A 22,580-nucleotide genomic window follows, 5' to 3' on the forward strand; every position below is an offset into this window, starting at 1 on the left:
CCTGGTATTTTCTGAAACTAAAAAAAAACTTTAGTAAGTTCTGGATCCATGTTGGTCTGGTAGGACCTCCTGGATGACTCCCTTGTCCAGCAGCTCTTTTATTTCTAGAATCACAGAATTACTGCTTTTCTTTTGGAGGGTGGAACATTGGGAAGCTTTTTTGTTGGGGAAGGAGGACAGGGGGACAGAGAAAGGGGATAGAATAGCCTCTGGTTATAATTTTCTACACCCTTGTGTCCTTGTTGATGTCCAGGTTTCGGGGTGCAGATACAAGTGTCCCCCCAACTGCTTCCAGAGAGCAGCAGACAGGCAACCATTTAGGAGTGCTGCTAAGGTCTCAAAGAGAATGGGCCCCAGAAGCCTTGATTTTGTCCACCTTCACTGAAGCAGGGTTGATGTTCACCATTACAATCCCCCCCCCTCTCTCACGGGGGGGGGGGTCTATACCCAGAAGTGTCTGGAGAGAACCTATGGGACCTTCAGAGTCACAGTTCCTTACCTCCCTTCTTGTTCCTAGATAATCATTCCGGGTTCTTAGAAAAAATAAATTATGGGGTGTAGAAAACTGGATGCCAATGGCAGAAAGGGTTTTCCCATATTGTGCACTCCCAAACAGCATGTCCTTCACTTTAGGTACAAAAAGAATCGAACTATCAAAAGGGGCAATCATAAAAGCCTTCTTGAAGTGCTCCACAAAGTCAAACAAGCATATTCAAGTATGTCTCCTTATGGTAATGCCTGCACCTGCAGCTCTCAAATACCTTCAGTGACACTGGAGATAAGATACATTGAGGCACTGGAAAGGGACTGTAGGGTGGCCAGCTGCAAGTCCACTTTTTTCTTGTCCTCAGCAAATATGAACCCTGGCAAAGATTTGGAAAACTCCTTTGTTAGATTTCTCAGAAATCTTGTTACATGTACCAGGTAGTTGAGTGTTCTCACTGTGAAAGTAGCTAAAGTGTAAACTTGCTTCCCAAACCTGTCCAATACCCTAGACTCTCTGTTAAGGGCATGGGCAGAAGAGTTCTCCTTGGCCTGCTCCTTTTTTGTGGTTGCTGCCTCTACCATAGAATCAACTGCTGGCATACCTCTCAACCTCTTAGAGCAAGAAATCTGGACAAAGCCATGAATAAATGTGGGACAAAGGCCCAAAAATTGGGACACTTTTTAAATATTGCTCTTACAAACTTAGAAAGTTGATAGAATAACAGGTTTTGCATTCATATGAATTTTATGAGGGGTATGAAGTCTTAAACTCAAATGTCTGTCATTATTTTCTAACTTCTTCTTTAATGATTTGCCACTATTTGCCAGAAAACCACAATTTTATGAAAAACAGACCAAAAATATGAGGCAAAAATCTGGACATTCTGCGAAAATCCATACAGTTGAGAGGTATGACTGCTGGACCCTTGCACCAATTAAGTCGATCTTTAGGTTAGACTAGAAACTTGTCTAGCTTGCATGGGATGGGTTCACTTATGGCCAGCTCCTTCCATGCCCACTTTGAGATAAAGTTGATCATCTCATCTGCAGGAGGGACCACCCAAGAAGAAAATGGACTGGAGCCAAAGGTCTTGAGAAATACCGACTCCTCCTGTGATGAGTCTTCAGAAGTCCATCCGCCTTTCTTGTCTCAATAAGTTCAACAATCTCACTGAATGAGATGTCCTCAAATGGTGATCTGGGGGACCCCTGCACTTCCTCATAATCAGTGTCTTCAGTTAATATCTCCTCTGCAGAGTCCATGTGCCTCCTTTTGCATGTATGCTTTCAAGTAGCCTCTCCATAGGGATGCTTCACTGAGGACTCAGAAGATGAATGGAAGCCCTGGATATGGACAGTCTCAATCCTCAGTGGTACTGGTTGTTCTGGTGGAATAGTAAGAAAAGGATCAGGACCCAAAGACTTCCAATGGGGGATGGGAGGAGTCGAGTCCATAAGATAAGCCTGCTCACCAGGAAGGGTGAGTGCTCCCTTGATAGCCTTGAAGACCAGCACTAAGGGAGAACCACCACCGCATAAGGAGCCAAAGCACCCATTCCAGGTTACCAGCACCCCACCTGGGCAGGCTCTAAAGCCAACTCTGAAGCCAAGCTCTCCAATGCAGAAGCTCCAAGAGGAAGAGGTGGCTCCAAAAACTTCATTCTTCTGGTACGTTGAACTGATCTGATGGAAGGAGGTCTGGAGGAGCAATCCACAGAGATAGCAAACCTGCTAGCTGATAGGTTTGGCAAAAAATTAACTCTCTTTTCCCCTGCAAACTTACAACAAATCTTTCCCAAAGCTTCTCCCCCACCCTACATATCTGAAGAGCAGGTCATCAAAGCCTTGTCCAAGGCAAAAACACAGCCTCTATGGGACAAGACAACATCCCAGGCTGTCTTCTGAACAGGCTGAAACATGAACTACCATCACCACTAATTACTTTTTCAGTCATAGCCTAACTACAGGCTTATTCATGTGGAATGAAGAACAGCAACAGTCATTCCCTTCCATAAAGGTGGTGTAGCAACAGACCCAGGGAATTACAGATCCCAAAGCCTGACCAGACACATCTGTAATGCCACGGTATGTATCATTATGGACCTCATAAATAAAAACATATTTGACAACCCAAACCCTGGCTCCTACCCAATTTGGCTTCATAAAGGGCAGATGCTGCCTGGTAAATCCAGTGGATTTCTTTGAAAATGTGACCATGGCCATCGATGAGGGCATATCTGTGCACACAACATACCTCAACCTGGCAAAAGCTTTTGACACAATCCCACATTTCAGGCATTACCAATAACCTTAGTAAACTGAATGTAAACCCCTTTGTTGTAAGACGGGTTACCAATTGGCTCATAAACTGGTTACACACTATCAAAGTGGGTGACTCCACATCAGCAAGTAGACCTGTTACCAGTGGGGTGCCACAGGGTTCAGGGCTGAGCCCCCTACTGTTTGGTATATACTTCTCAGAAGTTCAGGTCAAAATGAAGGGGTTGTGTCTGACCAAGTTTGAAGATGACTGCAAACTAGGTGCAATCATTGAATCCCCAAATGATGTCAGTATACTCCAGGAGAGTCTCATGTAGACCAATGACGGGTGTATTAGTCATGGTCTCAAACTGAATGCAGAGAAATGCATCATTTTTCCCTTCAGCACAAACAATGTCCCTTCACACTATCTAATCAACAACAGTACCCTAAGTACCCATGAAGTGGTAATGGATGTGGGATCACAAGTTGACTGCGACCTTAACTTTGACCACCATGTGTCTACTGTAGCAAGGAAAGCTTTCTACATAGTACACTTGATTAATTACTAAAGGCATCATCTCAAGAGCAAAAGAAGTTATAAATCCCCCTATACTCTGCACTTATCCAGGCCAAAATTGAGTATAATGCCCCATTTGGCATGTAACATACTAAGCACCTGCAGTAATTAGAGAGATCTCAGAGGTTTCTAACAAAGAAGATCAAGGGGCTCCAGCATGTGCCTTGCACAGACCAACTAAAGTTCCTGTCACTATACTACGTATTGTATAGACTTCTTAGGGGAGACTTATGCCTGGTCTACAGAGTAATCCTAGAACCAAACCTAATGTACATGCTACATATCCATAATTCAAATAGGACTAGGGCTATCCATTCCAGGGACCTAAATATGGCCTGCAACCTAAATAGGACATGCTGGAGGGACAGATTTATCTCCCAGTGACTACTGCATCTTTGGAACAGGCTACCAATTCATGTGAAACACAGTACCTCTATAACACCGCTCAAGAGCATCTTGGACTAGTGGATTGGGCACCACAAATTCTTAACAGGGATAGAGCCCACAACACTCCTGGACATGGGCAGTCATCACTAAATGCAGTCTTGGTTATTGACCAGCATTTCTATGGTATTACATTGGGATGAAATGGCCAGGCTTAAGATGACCTCCAGGTTGATAGCCTAGTAATCTCCTATGACCTTATGATCTTATGAATCCACTGGCCTTTCTGGCAGAAAGGGTGAGAACAATCTAGGAGAGACTGGCTCAGAGGAAACCCTGGGTTTCTACAAAGGTGGAGTATAGGATCCAATCACTTTCAGATCTGGCAGAGTTGTCAGATCCTACTGTCTATGACATTTTGGAGCCAGAGCCAAAGATGCAACCAAACAGGCAAAGCTGTCAGTGGAACCTTTATTAGCCATTTTGATTTTCTCCTTAGATTTTTCACTACTTTTCTCCACCTTATATCTATCCAACAGCCTCTTGGTAGACAGGTAGGCAAAAGAAGCAGAAGATGAACAAGAAGATGAAAGAGGTCTGGATGAGTCTTCTGGAGGGACTGGGAGAAGTCCCTTCAGAATCAACTTGTTCTGACATTCAGTAATGGCTCTCTGGTAAAAAGCATTGCAAATCGAGCAGTTTTCATCAAAATGAGCTGTACCAAGACAATATACATATTTTGAGTGAGCATCCAAATTATGGATCATGTGACCACAGGCCATTCATTTCTTCAAGCCAGATGGGTTTCTCCATCTGTAGAAAAGTTGTAACTGTCATGAGACAGGTTAGTTTTACCCTACTGATGATGTGGTGTTGCGATAGTAATCCTGCTCAGTACGAGAGGAATCACAGGTTCAGACATTTGGCGTATGTGCTTGCCTGAAGAGCCAATTGTGTGAAGCTACATCTGTGGGATTATGAATGAATACCTCTAAGTCATAATCCCACAAAATGTAACAATACTGCAGCACAGCGGATCTCTGGTTGGCCAGGGATAGCCGGCCACAAGGTTGGCGAAGAGCACTGCTCATCACTGGGTCAGAGTGCTGATGGAAAGGGGCCATCTCTCTCCAACAGTGCACTGCACGTTCATGAGTAACTGGGTGCTAAGTCATTCATAGTCAGACCACAAGAACAGAAAATGAGCACAACAGTGCTGAAAATTTGCTCTAAGATTGAAGAAAGTCTAATAAATGAAAACCCCAAAACTATACCTAATGCCAATCAGATAAGAGTGCCAACAATGCAAAAAGGAAAGACAAGTAACACTATTTTTTAATCAGGTAAGGAGACACTACAGCAAAAAAATAAATATTATAGGCATCAAATAAAATAGCAATAGTGTCCATATATGTGTATATATATGTATATATATATATATATATATATATATATATATATATATATATATAAAGTTAAATCACTTCTCTGAGGTGAGCTTAAGCAAAGAAGATCATGTCTGTATGAATGAGCAGCAAATCAGAGCTGAAGTAATGTTGTGGGCATGAGGGGATTATGGGTTAGGGGAGGAGCCTGAGATTTGGATCCAAAGTCTAGAGTGGCCGAAATCAGATGAGTGGTCAGATCTGAAGACCCATACATTGAGAAAAAGATCTAAGAGAAAACATCAGATCCTTAAACATTTGCTCTCATGTTCAAGTCAGGGACAAAAATCTATATTAAGTATTTTGTTCTACATAAACTGATACCCCTATTCAGTGGTTCTCTCCTAATATACAAGCAATAGAGCACTTCTTAATCATTTAAAAAATAAACAGTTCAAAATCTAATAATCTGTATCAATATCATAATAAAAACACTTTGCTGTTCCATTCAAAAACTGCCCACATTTTATTTGCAACTGCGTGAAAGTAAGCAACAATAATTTATGCTACCAATGTTAAGATGTGCTCCTCTGTGCTTTCAGGCAAAATTAATGTCAGCTTGCTCTTACTGTCCTGTCCACGCACCCAGTTCAAGTTGTCAGCTTCCTTTCTGTACACATGCTAACATAACAGGTGGAAAGCATGAGTACATGTTAAGTGCTCCAACAGCATTACCATCCAGACCACAATTTAAAATGCACTGAGTCCCCCAATGATGTTTCTATTTATGTACCAGATAACTGTCAGTTTTCAATAATGTTGCATGCTGTGCCTTCATTCACATGCAGACAACTAATCGGTTGATTTAAATGCCAATTTTCTTCTACTTAAGGAAGACATTATGTCTGAGAAAACATTTTATACCAGAAATCATATTTTTGTTCATAAAAATAGCACCACACATCAACAACAGTCAATTAACAGATAAGCAGTACAGCGGTCATATAAATAAGATCGAGTCTTTAATATTTGTGAAAGTATAGAGCGACAGAAGGGCAATGATTTCAGTATAGGAATACTAAAACATCAGCACAAGGATTTAAAGACTGTATACCTAGAAACTATCCCCCGGATTCATGAAACCTCCGTGTAAGACAAAATAAGTCTTACTCGGAAACTGCAGTTGAATGGTTTGACGTCAGCATGCCATGCATATTCATGAGGGCATGCTGACTCCACTCCAAGTCTAACACGGACTGTGCAGGAAGGCAGGGGGCATGTCTGACTGCTGAGCAGTCCTAAGGTCCACGCCCCTGCAAGTGTCTGAATTGTGAAATGTCAACACACATGAGCGAGCCTGCTCAAATGTCAACATACCCAACACTACACTCCCTCACACTGTAAACCCCCAGTAGAGTTATAAAATGTAAAATATAATTTTTTTTTCTAATTCCCGATATAGCTGCCCGTATTTGCGCGTGTTTGCGTGGGTGTGCCCATAGCTTAGCTAGAGTTAGCAATGTCGACACTGAAGAGCATAAAAACAAATGTTTATGCAAATCAATCCAAATAGCAATAGAGTAGTGATAGAGCTTTCGCACAAAGAAGAGGCATTCACGGATCGAGTCCCACCACTCCCCTCTCAATTTTATGTTTTAAATTAGCATATGAAATAATTCCTGACATATATATATATATATATATATATATATATATATATATATATATATATATGACTAAAATATTACTAAAAAGCATTGAAATGGCCTATATATCAGTGAACAAAATGTATATATAGAAATGTAAGAAGGACCTTGACATATAAATGCCGGTAGTTAAGCAGCGCTTTACACAACGCAATGTAGTTGCCCACAGCTAAGCAGCGCTTTACCCAGTGCAATCTAGTTGCCCACAGCTAAGCAGCGCTTTACCCAGCGCAATCTAGTTGCCCACAGCTATGCAGCGCTATACCCAGTGCAATCTAGTTGCCCACAGCTAAGCAGCGCTTTACCCAGCACAATAAGTTTGCGCGGAGCTGTGCACCGCGCTAATCAGCACACCATAGGGCAACGTGGAGCAACGTTGGGCAACGTGGAGTAACGTTGAGCAAAGTTGCCTAAACACAGCCACTCCCCCTAGCCTGTCTGGAAAGTAGTAAAATAAAATGCAATGACAAGTTTCGAACCTGGGACACTGTGCACCATAATCAAAGTACTGAACCACTAAGCCATGACAACTTAGGATAAACAACCACTGTTAACATACATATACTTATAAATGGTAGATTAACCATTGCTAAGCAGGTCTGCAGTCAGCCAAGAATTTTCAAAAATGGCCAATCACAAAAAAGTGCGGGAAATGCGGCATATTTAAGCTCCTCACCATAACTGATTGTAGCTCCCATCTGCAGTTAGAATGTCTGGTGCTGGAGAGGGTACTCACTTTCGAGCACAACGATGGGGCATCGAGGAGTCAAAATATATGGTTTCGCTCCTAGTCCATCGTCATGAGTCTCGACTCCTGCAGGGTCAGTTCCAAGGGACGGAGTATAAGGTAGAAGCTTGGAACCGGTTGGCTCATGAACTCACCAGTGCCACAGGTGTCCCTCAGACTGGTGAGCAGGTCCATCACCACCATGCAGACCTGAAGAGACAGAAGCAGGACCAACTGAACCAATGGATCCAGGAGGCCTGTCATATGCAGCATACCCCACTACTGAGTAGGTAGCCATGGAATGCAGTATGTAAGACATGCTAATATAGTCTAAATAATGGATAGGTATGTCTTAATATCCCTTCATTTACTTCACAGCTGCAGGTGTCCGTGCTGTGAATCAGCAAGCCTATGCAGATAGGCTGCTAAGGCTGTGCCACCAGGCAGGTTAGTAATTATTCTCCATGTATTGTTATATAATATATGTGAGAGAGCATGAAAAAAGTGTTGTAGCCCAATAATACAGCTATAAAATGCCCTGAATAAATTCTCTGCATGTACTGTTATATAACATAAGTCAGAGAGCCATAAATAGAGTGTAGTAATCCATTAATAAAGGTGAAATAAGTCTGGAATACTATCTCTGCATGTACTGTCATATAAAATAAGTGAGCAAGCATGAAAAAGAGTGTTGTAACCTATCAATAAAGGTATAATATGTCCTGAATAGGTCTTCCGTATGCACTGTAATATCAAATAAAGGAGAGAGCCTGTATAAAAGAGTGTTTAATGTAATTAATAAAGGTATAATACTCTGAGTCTGTCTGTGTCACTTACTTTGAAATGTTGTTGTACCCTTGCATTAAATAAATAGTACTGTTGTATAAAGTGCTGTCAACCCACAGTTGTGCAGTCCCATATAAAGTGGATGAAGGAAGTGCCAGTAGCTGTGAAGCATATAACAGTCCTCAACAGTTGGTAAATGGCTGTCATGCATATGTAAATCTGGCACATGGGTAACTTGTCAAGGTGTTCCCCAGAAATGTGAGTGTGCTACATGAAATGTAGGGTTCTGTAGAAATTTAACTGAAAAAGTCACGTGAACACATCCACATATGTAGATACATAAATATAAAAATAAAATATAAATATGTTGCAGTAACATCTGCATCTTGGACAGTTAGTATGTCAGATATAGGTCAGGTATATAATGAACTAGCCAAACCCATTACACAATCTAATGCATGTTGCCTAGTGTAATAATACATGTAGGGGATATACACCTGCAGTCAATCGGAATGTAGTGTAGAGTAAAAGTACTAATAAGATGTTAATGGAGGTTTCTTTTTACACCCTACTCCATGTGCATAAACAATGCAATTCCACACCTCAATGGGTATGTCTAATCTCAAAACATTTGTTGGGACATATGTCCTATTTTCTATAAAATTCTGCATTTTCTTTGATGCATGTGCCCTGTTCAAACACCACAATCTTGGTGGCCTGTTGCCACCAATCATCCCTGCATGCTGTTGCAATGTCCACTGTTGTTCAACATATGCATGTGTTATGCTTGCTGTTCAACTGTTGTAACCCTGGTGTGCTGGGTTAATGGGAATATTACTGCATGCTGTTACAACTAATTTGGAATGCTGTTGTCTATGTTGTAATTAAACACACCTAATCACAGAACGTATGGGAAGGCCGGTCCCAGCGGACCCACCTGTCCCTCCTCAGCTGGCGATTGCACCTGGCACCAGCAGGTCCGGTGCCCAGCCTGGGCTACCCTCCTCCATTGGTCCTGTGCCACCTTCGGGTGGAAGCACTGCAGGGGATGGGGCTCGACCCCACCCTGCAAGCGTGGGTGGAGAAGGGCTACCTGTCACCCTCTGAAGGGTCTGGGTTGCGGTGCGTAGGGCGATCCAGTGTTTAGTCACTGATCCCCTACGCCAGCTCGAGACGAGAGTGGCATGACTCACGGGTGAGCCTGCCCCTCCTACGCAGCCCTCAGCACAGCCACCCTCGGGTCTGTGAAGGTTCAGTGGTGACTGCCCATGGGTGGGGATCTCAGTCTCACTGTTGCCATCTGTGGGCTCATGGGCTTGCGATTTCCAAACATCCGTCCCCGTCAATTGTGTTCTTCCACCCATGTGTTATACTCCACCCCTGTATGTGTCTTGTTTGTCTTGTCTGTTTACCTTCCCAACCTACCTCCCCAAATATAACTACTTCCTCTACCTCACATTCCACTCTCACCTGTACAAAAAGAAAAAGGGCAATCTGTACCCACAACAAAATTATGCTCCATACATAGCTGTCCATTCCGCACACATGTCTGCTGGACATGTAAACTGATAATTAGAATTGGCAGTACAACATACTTTGTTGTCCTCACCCCTCTCTCAGGGAGGGAAGGTTCCAAATTTCACTCCAAATTTGTAACATATGCACAGCTGTTGCTGGTAAAGAAATGGGCAGCTATGGACGTTCCCTACACTCGTCCTGCACATCCCGATCTGGTTTCCCTACTGTCTTTCCCTCTTTGTGCCCGCTTTTTCAACACTTTCCTATCTCCCCATTTTCTTTTCTTTAAAAGAAATTAGTGCAGGGGTTAGTGGGAGTAAGCACTTTTAAGCAGTAGTTAGCAGGTTTGAGCGAGTGTGCGCATGTGTGCCCTTAGCTAAGCATTGCTAAGCGTCGTGCAAACTTGCGCAAACCCGCTTACAACTGCTTAAAAGTGCCTTAATCACTCAGTATGTCAGGGCCCTTGTTCTGTTCAGCAGCAAAATAAAACACCTCTGTCAGTCCCGAACCCCAGACCTTGGACACACTTGACTGCATGAAGTACCACTAAGCCACAGAAGATATACAATAACTCGGTGCTGAAATAAATATATCATGCAAAACAATGAGTGAATGTAAAGGAAAAATAGGAAGGCCATAACACAAAGCTTGTTCTGTGGATCTTTACCAGCAATTGTTGTGGAATTGCATTACATGACTGTGATAAGAGAAGCAGCCATTTTATCAGCAAATAATGTAATTGAGGCACTTTACAACCCCCACACAATATCATAGCAGGGCAAACACTGGCATATCCGATTATGGCAGAGGCCATACCTCCTGATTGTGAAACATATTTTAGCTGTGTCCCTCTCAATCCCTCTGAAAAGTACTGACATTAGTCAGAGAGGTGTTGTATTACACAATGAATAATCACAATAATAACAGTAGACACCGCTTGTACTTCATAAAAGGAGTACAAATCCACATGCACTGCTACACTCAAGTCTACACTTACTGTATCTATTAGTTGGAAGGTGTACCTCACTTTTAACTACCTATCCCTGTCTCCAAACAAATATGTATCTGAGTGTTTCATAGGCCTGGCAGAGGCACAAACACACAGACATATCAGCTCATCTGCTGTTATACACTCTGCAAACAGCTTTGTGTGGACTTCCACAAGCATACCCTTATGTAGGAGTACAACACAGATATACCAAAGGATCTAGCCATGTACTGGTAGCAACTGACTGTAACAATGTCATTGTACCAGTGCTGAAAATACCCGTGGGTTGCACAGACAAAGAATAACAGGCTAACATCTGTCTACCATCTGGATAGGTTCACAGATGGGACCTATGCAGACAGACCACCTGCCTTGATAAACCAACAGGTACACACCAATCCATTAAGTCCAGTAAGATAACACTCACACAGTAAGACGTAATGCTCTCTGTATGTCTGCACCCCCCCCCCATATTTTAAATATACTTGTGTTTAGGGTCAACCAAGGATGTAGGTAGGCATACTCAGTAGTGGAATTGTCCAGTTTACCTGAGACTCCTGTGCTAATGTCAACAATAAAAAGTACACAAACCCTGCAGAAGTGAGTACATCAATATGCACAGTATAACAGTCCACAAACAGTTCATGTGTCAAATGAATACTTCTCAATAACTACTTTTGTATGGCAGTCAATTACATAAGTAGAAATGAAACTACATACTCACATATATCTTGTGTAAGCATTTGTAGGGGTGACTTAAACACTACACTGATAGCTCTGTACTGGAAGTGGCAACAGTCAGGTCTGAGTACAACATGTACATCACTGTCTATGCCTCTAGCTTCAGATATAAGAAGTATACCAACCTTCTGACTTAAACAACAGTGTACACAGCAAACAAGCATGGGCCCCACTCTGGAAATCTGAAAGGGCTACGCCTACAAAACCTAGCATTTTATAGCATTGGGTTGCTATGACAGTGAGTACTGCAATTACCACACAGCAGGCTGTAAGCATTTACCAAATGCTGTGCACCAATTGGTGCAGAGGTCAACACATGCACATGTGCTGATACCTATAAAAGCAGACAGTACTTGCTATCCCCACATGCAATCATTACATTGCACCTGATACATCTACACTGAACTTGTGTCTGAGTAAATAGGAGTTATTACTTAATAACACAAAAGTTTACTTGAGTACGGATACTCTAGTGAATCATCCACCAAATATATTAATTAAGTAAAAAAAAACTTAATTAATAAGAAAGGGAATTAAGTGGAAGCTATCTCTACTTAGGCAACACCAAAAAAAAAATTTGTACAAAAAAACAGACGGACCTGAAAGTGACAAACAGGTATGTGACAGAAATGTGATCACCGGCAAGTAGTAGAAGTTTATGAGGAGTACTGTAAATACTTTGAAACATGCATATGTGGCAGCAGTAGGTATGTATGCACTGATGCCATGCATGACTACTGCCATGGACAAATTAGTATGTAGCTGTGTGCAGTGGGAAATAACTGTGACATATGTAGCTCAGCATTTAATGTCAAACATCCAATCATGTCATCTATGTTCTGTACAGTACTGTGTATAATGGCTGTCTGGGGTAGTAGTGCAAACAGCTATATAAACATGGATGTGACAGAGTAACACATGCATGATAGTCATATAATGTGTAGCTTAGCATTGGCAACTGCTGTACCTGGCTAGTATAGTAATATAGCATTAGCAGCTATAAATACTCCCTGTAATATTACTGCCATGCACACATGTGACAACTGTTCATGTTGTAGCAAGGCCCAACAGGTCATCCGTGAGGTCTACAGATGTACAACAGTGTGTATCTTGTGTGTGTATGGTACACACATATGTAGAGATAGTTATGTGTCAGATATATTAGCATCTTAACATGTGCATAAAGCAAGGTACATACTGCAACTGTTTGTGAAGGGTGGACATATATATGTTGGTGAAGGCTGTTATGTGCATATTTTCATGTAGGTTGTAGTGTGTGGCAAACAAGACAGCATACAGTGCTAGTATATGACATGTGGTGTTTAAACGCTGTGGGTATGATTTGCTAAGTTTATAGTCTTCCAGACAGGGAGTCCTGCTAAAGATACATGGCCTGAGAATACCCTCAATGCATTCTGCACAAGACTGCAAAATTGTTACATAACTGTATCTCTCCCAACCCTTGCATAATTGATATTCCCACCATGAAAGGTGGACTGTAAATGTGCCTACATGTAAATTTATATGTACACCAATGGATGTTTAGATGTATGCTCAAGCTCAATGTTGTAAATGTATTGCCGTCCCTTTTGTTAAAAATCCATTACCCATTAACTACCACATAGGTGGTAGTCTACTCCACACCAAAACTGTGATAAGCGATCATGGGACACAGGTGGACAGTAGTGTCTCTTTTGATAATCGCAGTGCCACACTAGTCATGTAAACTGTGTACGGTCTACATGTCATCACAAAAGGTGTGTCATACATGGAATGAAAGGTCAGTGTTCCACTCTACTCATCAGTCATAACACCCATCATAGAGTACAATGGGCATCTGTAGATGCCAGGCACAATCACCACAAAGAGTACTACCAGACTCAAACAGATGCCCTATGCAGACTGTCTTACAAAACCACAGTTACACTGTGTCGCATACCGCACAACCAGAGCCAACCCCTGCCTAACATACAAAGCTATGCCAAACACACAGGTGTTGAACATGTTCCATGTCAACAGATCCAAATCCCTACAAGCTACACACTGTACTGATCTAAACCTTGTAACATCAAAAAGCAGAACATGCTGGAGAGGTACATGCTCATCTCCAAGACATACCACACCCTGGAACTAACTACCTATCAATAGCAAAGAATGGCTCTCATTAGCAGTCATCATGAATAATCATGATGAATGGATGTGACATAGGAAATACAACCCGAGAATCACCCCTGTAGCTCTGCATGACAGGGGCACATGAACTTAAATTACATGGGTGTTGAAGGGCAGGGTACCATATGGCTAGGCTTCTATAGGCCTTACGCCTAATAGCCTATGAGCTACCTATGACCTGATACACACACGCATGTACATGTTGCATTAATTGCTTTGTGAGGTTGACTGAGTGTGATGGTGAACATGTCAATGTTGTGTATATGTGTGATAGCCTAGTGGGTAAATGTTTATATCATGGTATGTAGTGTTGTAGCTGTGATCCCCGCAAAAGATATGTATGCTATTGCTAGGCAGCAAAAGCAGTATGGTATATGGTGTGACATAGCCCCATGGTGTTGACTGGAGTGTGTCATTGTAGGCTAAAGTGGTACATGTATGCTCATTGATTGTTGACACTAGTGAATACAAATCATGTATGTACTGTAGTACTACCTGAAGCTGTAGGCATAAACAGCACGGTATGGTGTATATCCACATTGCTTTGAAACACTGTTTTGTTTGTTACCTGTAGTCTACACACATTACATACCTCAGGCAGAAGGTTTTGTAAGTGCTGACACACAGTACTGTATGGCACACAGGTAAAGCTCATCTGGGTTGCCATACCTTTGTGTCTTGTAGGTATGTCTGATGTGTGTGTGGGTATGCCTGCAACATGGCCTGGGTCATATGTGTGTTACAGGATATAAGTGCATATCTAGCAACATGTATAGTGTAGTACAGCAGTATGCCACCTATATTGATGAATGTGCACATATGTTACTTAGGGGGTTGCTATCAACAAGTAGTGTGGTGTACTGGTAGTACTGTAACTGTACTTTACAATCATTTAAATGGATGACAAATTTCTGTATGCATTAGCTTCATATACACCTCCTGTGGCTAGGTGGTGCATTGTGTGACATCCAGTATGCCATGTGCTGTTGTATAGTCTTACATACTGGTTTCACTTTGTTGCTGTGCAGAACATGGTTTAATATATAGAATGTGCCAGGCACTGTCAGGCAGTTGTGGGCTGAGCACTGATGTGTGGGATTAAAAGTGTGTATCTACTGACAGCCAATAGGTTGCTAAATATGTCATTTCATTGATATCTGTACTTTAGAATGTTAAGTGTGCCACAAGACTTGCTCACAATAATTGTCTTATTTTCTTCCAGGGACATGTCTCATCATCGCAACCCTGCCTATTCCCCTGAAGAGGAGGAAGTAATCATATCCACACTAGTACAACATCACATCCTGCTGTTCTCCAGAACCAGCCAGGACCAGCATGAGCGTACTGAACTGTGGCAGGATGTTGTCCATCAGGTTAATGACGTAGGCATGCATAACCGGACTTATGAGCAGGTACACCATCACTGCAGTGATTTAATCAGACATGTCCGGCAGCTTGCCTCTGATGTCTGCAGACAGCAGCTTGCCACAGGTGTTGGTGCAGCATCACACCCACCCCTCACCAGAGTGGAAGAGCTGCTCCTCAGCGTGGTGGCTCCTGGCCAACCACTACAACAAACATGTGTCATCATGGAGGCCGGAGTCACCCAGCAAGTTGACTGCGAGCGTGCAGGTAACATGCCATATCTGTAGACTACTGTTAGCTAGATTGTTAGAACATGCATATGTCAGATGTGTACTGTGTATTTGGAAGATGTGGTGCCTGGTGTTGTGCAATACTGATAATTTTGAACATAATCTGTATGCCTGTGACTGTCAACTGTTGTACTACTGTAAAATTGCAAAGTCACAGCAGCAATGCCACAGTTGTTGACACTGACAAACTGTCTCATATCCTTGTAGGTCTCTCTGGTGTGACAGCAAGACAGCAGACCCATGCTGGTGAGTGTTCTACATTTCATATGGCAAATAACATGTGCATGTCATAGGTGGGTTTTAGGCCATTTACACATGTACAACACCTACACATATTGCATGCTCTGCAAGTTTCCTGTGGGACTATGCACATCCCAGTAGCATAAGTGGCTGCCACAAACTCATGCTATACACAGAGCATCCCAAACCACTGTGGTACACTGTAGTGGACATTGTATAGGCAGAGACAATACACATGCACACAACATACACCACCTTGTCATACACAGTACATGTCAATATCATACACATGGCGTATGTAGACACCTGCTGTAAGGTCAGGCTCCAGTATCCCAAATGTCATCCACACAGCACACATACTATACCTGAGGGGTAGAGGCCTATCATGGGGTATTGCAAAACTCTTCAACAAACAAGACATTCATGTTAGGCAATGCTCCCTATTGAACACCTTACATACCATCTAACAACTGCTGTGAAATGGTTAATGTAGCCACAGTGCAGCAGTTCAGGTACAGCAAGATAGTTGCCAGTGTGGCACACATTAGTGGCCTTGAGTGACCACATGATGCTGCCTGATGATGGCTCATTATACTACACTACATCCAGTTACAGCAACTACATACAACACATAGCATTCATTGCTATTCACCTGACAGTTGTGTGCATCCAGCCATTGAAAAGCATGTAATACTTGCACAGCAATGTTGTGTCCATGTACACATTGTGTTCCAGGGTGAGGCCAATCATTGAACAACACATGCATCAAACAGATGTATACTGTTATTAACAAGGACTCTCTACACTCACACTGCATGCTGTTGAGCAACACACATCTTGCATGCTGACACATGTGATAGGACTCTCTGGCTTGTGATACTGTACTCCACCATCAACCATTAATGGGTAAGTTCTGGATTGCTGTTGGTGTGTGTGTGTGTGTGTGTGTGTGTGTGTGTGTGTGTGTGTGTGTGTGTGTGTGTGTGTGTGTGTGTGTGTGTGTGTGTGTATCTACTTTAGTGGGTAGTGTATTTGTGTTCATGTGTGCATGTGTGCCTGTGTGCATGTGCGCATGTGTTCATGTGTGTATATGTGCATGTGTTCATGGGTGCATATGTGCATGTGTACATGTGTGCATGTGTGCATGTGTTCCCATGTGCATGTGTGCATGTGTACATGTGTGCATGTGTGCATGTGTTCACTTGTGCATGTGTGCATGTGGACATGTGTGCATGTGTTCATGTGTTCATGTGTTCATGTGTGCATGTGTTCATGTGTGCATGTGTGCATGTGTGCTAACATCATGTACAGATTGTAAAGTGTGTTTCCTGTCTCCCCTCACAGGTGCTGAGGTTGTGTTGGTTGAGTGCAGCAGGGAACCTGAAGATACTGCCACAAATAGTGGAGATTATGAAACATGTGTTGTGGCACAGGCAGGTTTGACAGGGTCTGTCGTTTTTCTGCCAATCGACAGTACACAGCTTTCCACACCATCTATGCGCACATTCATACTGCCAATACATCCCTCATCACCAATGGCCTTAGCTGAGGGACAGCATACAGTAGGCATTGACCAGGATAGTGTGGTATCTATGGCACATGCAACCCCTCACAGCAGCCATACCCAGTATCCTGGGACAGTACCACATAGGCGGATGTCCAGGGGTTCTCGTGGGAGCACCGCTGGTTGTAGTGCCCCTGGCAGACGTGCCCCCACAGGTCTTACAACCTCAGGTATGTTCTGGGCTGTTATGCAGGCACAGGCATGCATGGAATGGTACACCAGACAGGGACTGAGGGCGCAGGGGGCCCAAAACACCGCTATCAATGACAGTATCCGTGATCTTGTGGATGCAGTGCGTCACTACACCGAGGTCATTGATGGACATTGGGGGGAGACATTAGATGTCCTCTGCAATGTAATGTCCATGTGCCAGGACAGTGCAGGATGGCCAAGATGTCGATGTGGACGTATGCCAGCAACATCATCGGCTGGCAGTCATCGCAGATGACACACAAGTCACTGCCACTTCCGTAGTGGCAGTACCAGCCCCAGCAATGTTGGAGCAGGGCTGTCAATAGACCATCATAGAAGACCACGTGCACGTGGCTCTGGCCAGTCCCAGCAGGGACATGGGTCCAGTCGACATGCCTCTGCCTCTGATGATAGTACCCAGTCTGGCTTAGTACCCGATACTGTCCATTGCACCCCTGCCAGGTGCAGGTACTCTGTCCATGGCCAGAGACGGTGATCTGTACAGCCTGGCAGGTACAGTCTGTGGCTGTCCCACAACCTCCCATATACGGCAGCCACATGGTGGAACTGTGTGCATGCAGACACACACACATAATCCAAACACCTAGGGCTAACACATACACACACACATCACATCAACATTGACCCATGCTGTACTGTTGTCCCACACACACACACACACACACACACACACACACACACACACACACACACACACATACATGTCGATTGGATGGGTCAATGTTGGGCTCTTGCAAACCAACAACGCACCCTGTGCATATGATGAAACTGTGCCACCTCTTCTCATCTGTAACATTGATGCAGGAACAGGCTAACATGGTACTGATGCACAGGGTGACTTTATAGCAGTGTAGCAATGTTAGCATGTTGTCAACAGTACAGTGTAGATATCCCTGTAGGTATATCTGAGCAGGCATGATGCATTAAATCTATGATAATCAATGTAGTATTGTTTAAAACAGTGTTAATTCCAACAATGTATTGTCCACCCATGTGCCACTTGGCTGATGTGTGTAGTTTTGGCAGCATGTGTTGGTGAGTGGACAGTACATGTGTGATGTGTGCAGTACAGATTTGCAGGTGTACATTTGTGAACATGGTGGAGGAGCACTGTCTGCATGTACGTGCATAGTGGACACATGGGAAGGGTGACATGCCCTGTATTACACAGTGTCAAAACCTCATTGTTTCTATTGGTGGCCAGTATGCATTTTAATACACATACGTTTTAACTTGGGTACACATGTGTGTATGACATGGTTTGACACTATGCTGTGGATGATACTGTTACTATCTGTCAATGGTTTGCATTCTGGTAGTGTACACAACCTCAACAGCCTGACCATGACCAATCGTTAGATGATGTCTTGACAACTGACACACAGATGTAGGGAACTCAGTAGCATTTTGATCCATCCGGCACTGTACTATACCAGTAACCAGTGGTATTGACTGCCACCCATTCCTGGAACCACTCCTGTCTGGCATATAGCCCTCTTATGTACAAGGAAGCACACTAGGGATATGTCCGTCCACATCTGGAAATGCATACAGTGGCCTACAATGCATTCTCTGGATGAGACACTTATCCTCCACAAGGGTATCATACAGATACCTGTTGTCCAACCCATGCTGTAAAGCTGTAAGCCAAATATAGCATAGTCACCCACATTTGTTAAACATAGTATCCTGACATTATCACATAGGTAGTAGCCCCAAACATGTAGAATGGGTACCGATGTGTACATACAGCCAAGTGTTATGTCATCTGTCCTTCGGTATTCACATTTCCATAGGTATTCTGAAGTCCCTTGGTGTATCACATAACCAATAAGGAGTCTGTATGCATATCCACAATGTTGTTGTACACCTATAATGAATGTCCATTATTGACAGACTTTGTTGTGCTTGAACATGTCTGAAATATACCCAAGGCATGAACCCTCACTCACACTATTCTATAGAAACTGTCATGGGTGTGTGTGACACAGATGTCCTAGGCCACAGATTACTATATTGACTGGCCTTGTCACAAACATACATATGTGACCGAAGGTCTGAGAAGCAGCAGCACAATCTGTCATAGGTAACAGTATTCATGTAGAAAACAGGCTTCACACATATGAACTAATTGAGGTCACATGTACATATATGTATTTGCCACACAGATACCTGAAGTGTGCAATGCACATACTGCTGTTATACTGATATGTCATACAGTAGTAAAAGCTAAACACACAACACATTGACCAAAAGTATCACACACACACACACACACACACACACACACACACACACACACACACACACACACACACACAGCAATTGCAGGATTCAAACCCCTACCTAATTATTTTATGATACTAGAGAGTTATGCATTAACACCACGCGCTATATGCTTTACTGGGGGGGTTTCATTTCCACTGCTATATTTGTAGGATGGTGACATCATCAGACTTGCCAAACAGGAATGTAACACTTTTACAATGTTTTCCTAGTCTCCAAAAAGGGCAATACTCTCAGAAGAAATCACACAGAAACATACATACACACTCAGCAATTGCAGGATTCAACCCCCTACCTAACTAGGTTATGATACTAGAGAGATACTCATTAACATGTCACGCTATATGCTTTACTCGGAATTTTCATTTCCAATGCTATATTTGTAGGATGCTGACATCATCAGACTTGCCAAACAGGAATGTAACACTTTTAAGGTGTTTTCCTAGTCTCCAGGAGGGGCAATACTCTCAGAGGAAATGACACAGAAACATACTTCCATACACACACTTAGCAATTGCAGGATTCAAACCCCTATCTAACTAGGTTATGATACTAGAAAAATACACATTAACACGACGCACTATATGCTTTACTAGGAGTTTTCATTTCCAATGCTATATTTGTAGGATACTGACATCATCAGATTTGCCAAACAGGAATGTAACACTTTTAAAGTGTTTTCCTAGTCTCCAGGAAGGGCAATACTCCCAAAGGAAATCACACAGACACACATACACACACACACACTCAGCAATTGCAGGATTCAAACCCCTACCTATGTTATGATACTGGAGAGATAGGCATTAACATGACGCACTATGTGCTTTACTGGGAGTTTCCATTTACACTGCTATATCTGTGGGATGCTGACATCATCAGACCAGACATGGTAATGTGTGTGCACTTAGATTTATGCAATCCCAGGACTGAGACATGGGGGACAGCAGGTGTTTCCAGCTTGAACAGGACTCCACAAATCTTACCTTGTGTGATCTATCTGTGGCCCAGTTGCCAATCCATCCGATGACAATACATATTTATGCACAGGTTATTGATTTTGTGGATACAACATGGGTCTGGGATTTTGGAAAAGGCCTATTCAAAGTATATGTGCCTTGCAAACAGTCTAGCAGGTTTGGGAGACATGATCTGCCCATGACCAGTCCAAAGTTGGTATGGTTGTGTGTTTATAGGCTTCCAATAGCTCTGTTTCTGACTTCAATCCTGATGGACTCCATGGCCTTGCAGATCAGACTTCATCAGATTATAAGACTATAGGTCACATGGTCTGTTGTGCACCAATATTTGTGTAGTGTGCCATATGTTGCTGTAACCCATTCAACAGTTTCATATCCTGTAGAGAGGGTGAGGCTCAACAGACTGTTCAGGTGCAGGGTCTGTTTGTTCTGCAGTACACTTATGAAACATATAAGGGCACAATGTCATCCCACTGATCCCCTGTTTTCAGCTTTGGAAGGAGCTGTTTACCCATTCTACATGTGATATCTCCTGGTATGATGATAGGGCCTTTTGTCAGTGGGAGGTGGGTATGTATGTATGGGCCTGTCTGACAGGATGTGGGCATTGTCAGTCATTTACAGTTGGCCCTGTCTCAGGACATATATCAGTGTACATTGCTATTTATTACATAGCTGAAGGTAGTGTCATGGTTCTGTATGGACTCCTTCATAGATAATCTTTCCATGACCTGGATTGGATAGTGTTTGCAGTGCATATTGTTTATTGATGATACTGATTTTGGGTTTTTATTTTCTTTGCTTTTCAACTTTCTATGACCAACCTAAGTATCTGTAGTACATATTTGATTATGACAGGGTTCCAACATATTATGTATGTGTCTGTTGTCATATCACTGTGTGCATAAGTCAAGATTGGTGAGTTCTGAGAGCTTTATGGGTTAGCACATGCAACTGCCTGATAGGTGTGGCCCACTGCTGTACTCACACATGGCCTAAGTGTGTGAGCATGCCCAGTTTGGCCATTCAGTATGTTGTTGCCTGACATTTGCCTCATTTATTCAAGTGTGTGAGCATGCCCAGTGTGACCTTTCAGTATGTTGCTATGTGAAGTCCACTACATTTGTTGACGTGTGTGAACACGCCCAATATTAACATTTATACTATATGTGTGTTAAATGGAGTTGCATTTTTAATGCAGGGCTTAGCTTTGTGTCATAACTATACAGGGATTATGCTGTGCCTGCGGGGTTTCCAGGAGACACTTTGCATAGTCTTATCAATATTTATTCCTACAGGCTGACCAGTGAAATACTGTCATGGTTTAGTGGTTCAGTACTGTGATTATAGTGCACAGCAGCCTGGGTTCGAGGACTGTCACTCCTTCATATTTTCATACTGGACAGACCAGACTGCTTAAGGAACAGTAAAGCATATATGACCATGTTTACCTGCTTTTGCTCAGCTACGCCCAACTTTGACCAAACTTGCACAACATTGCTCAATGTTAACCAACATTGCTGAACGCTGCCCAATATTGCTCAACATTGCCCAAGGTTATGCTACTTAGTGTGTGCAATTTTGTTTACATATACTAAATAGTGGTAAAAGCTGTTTAGCACTGCTTTATATTGCTTAACACATGGCAATCATGCCTCAGGTGGTGCTGCAGGGCTGCCTATGTCAGATGCACATATTACACTCCCTATACATGTTTGCAAACAGGTAGTGTCAAGTTAGGCATCCCTTTTACTATATGTGCGAGTCAGAGAGATGTATAATTTCCAGGGTTCCTACTGAGCCAGTGTATATGCTATGCGTTGCCTCTTTGCCAAGGCCAAAGCATACTGGGCACGCCTCCTTCTGCCTACTGGGGCAGGCTCAGGTTGTTCCTCCGAGTCACGCCTTGCCTG

Source organism: Protopterus annectens, chromosome 2.part0 (assembly GCF_019279795.1).
Source record: "Protopterus annectens isolate FY-2018-M chromosome 2.part0, PAN1.0, whole genome shotgun sequence".
NCBI lineage: Eukaryota > Metazoa > Chordata > Ceratodontiformes > Protopteridae > Protopterus > Protopterus annectens.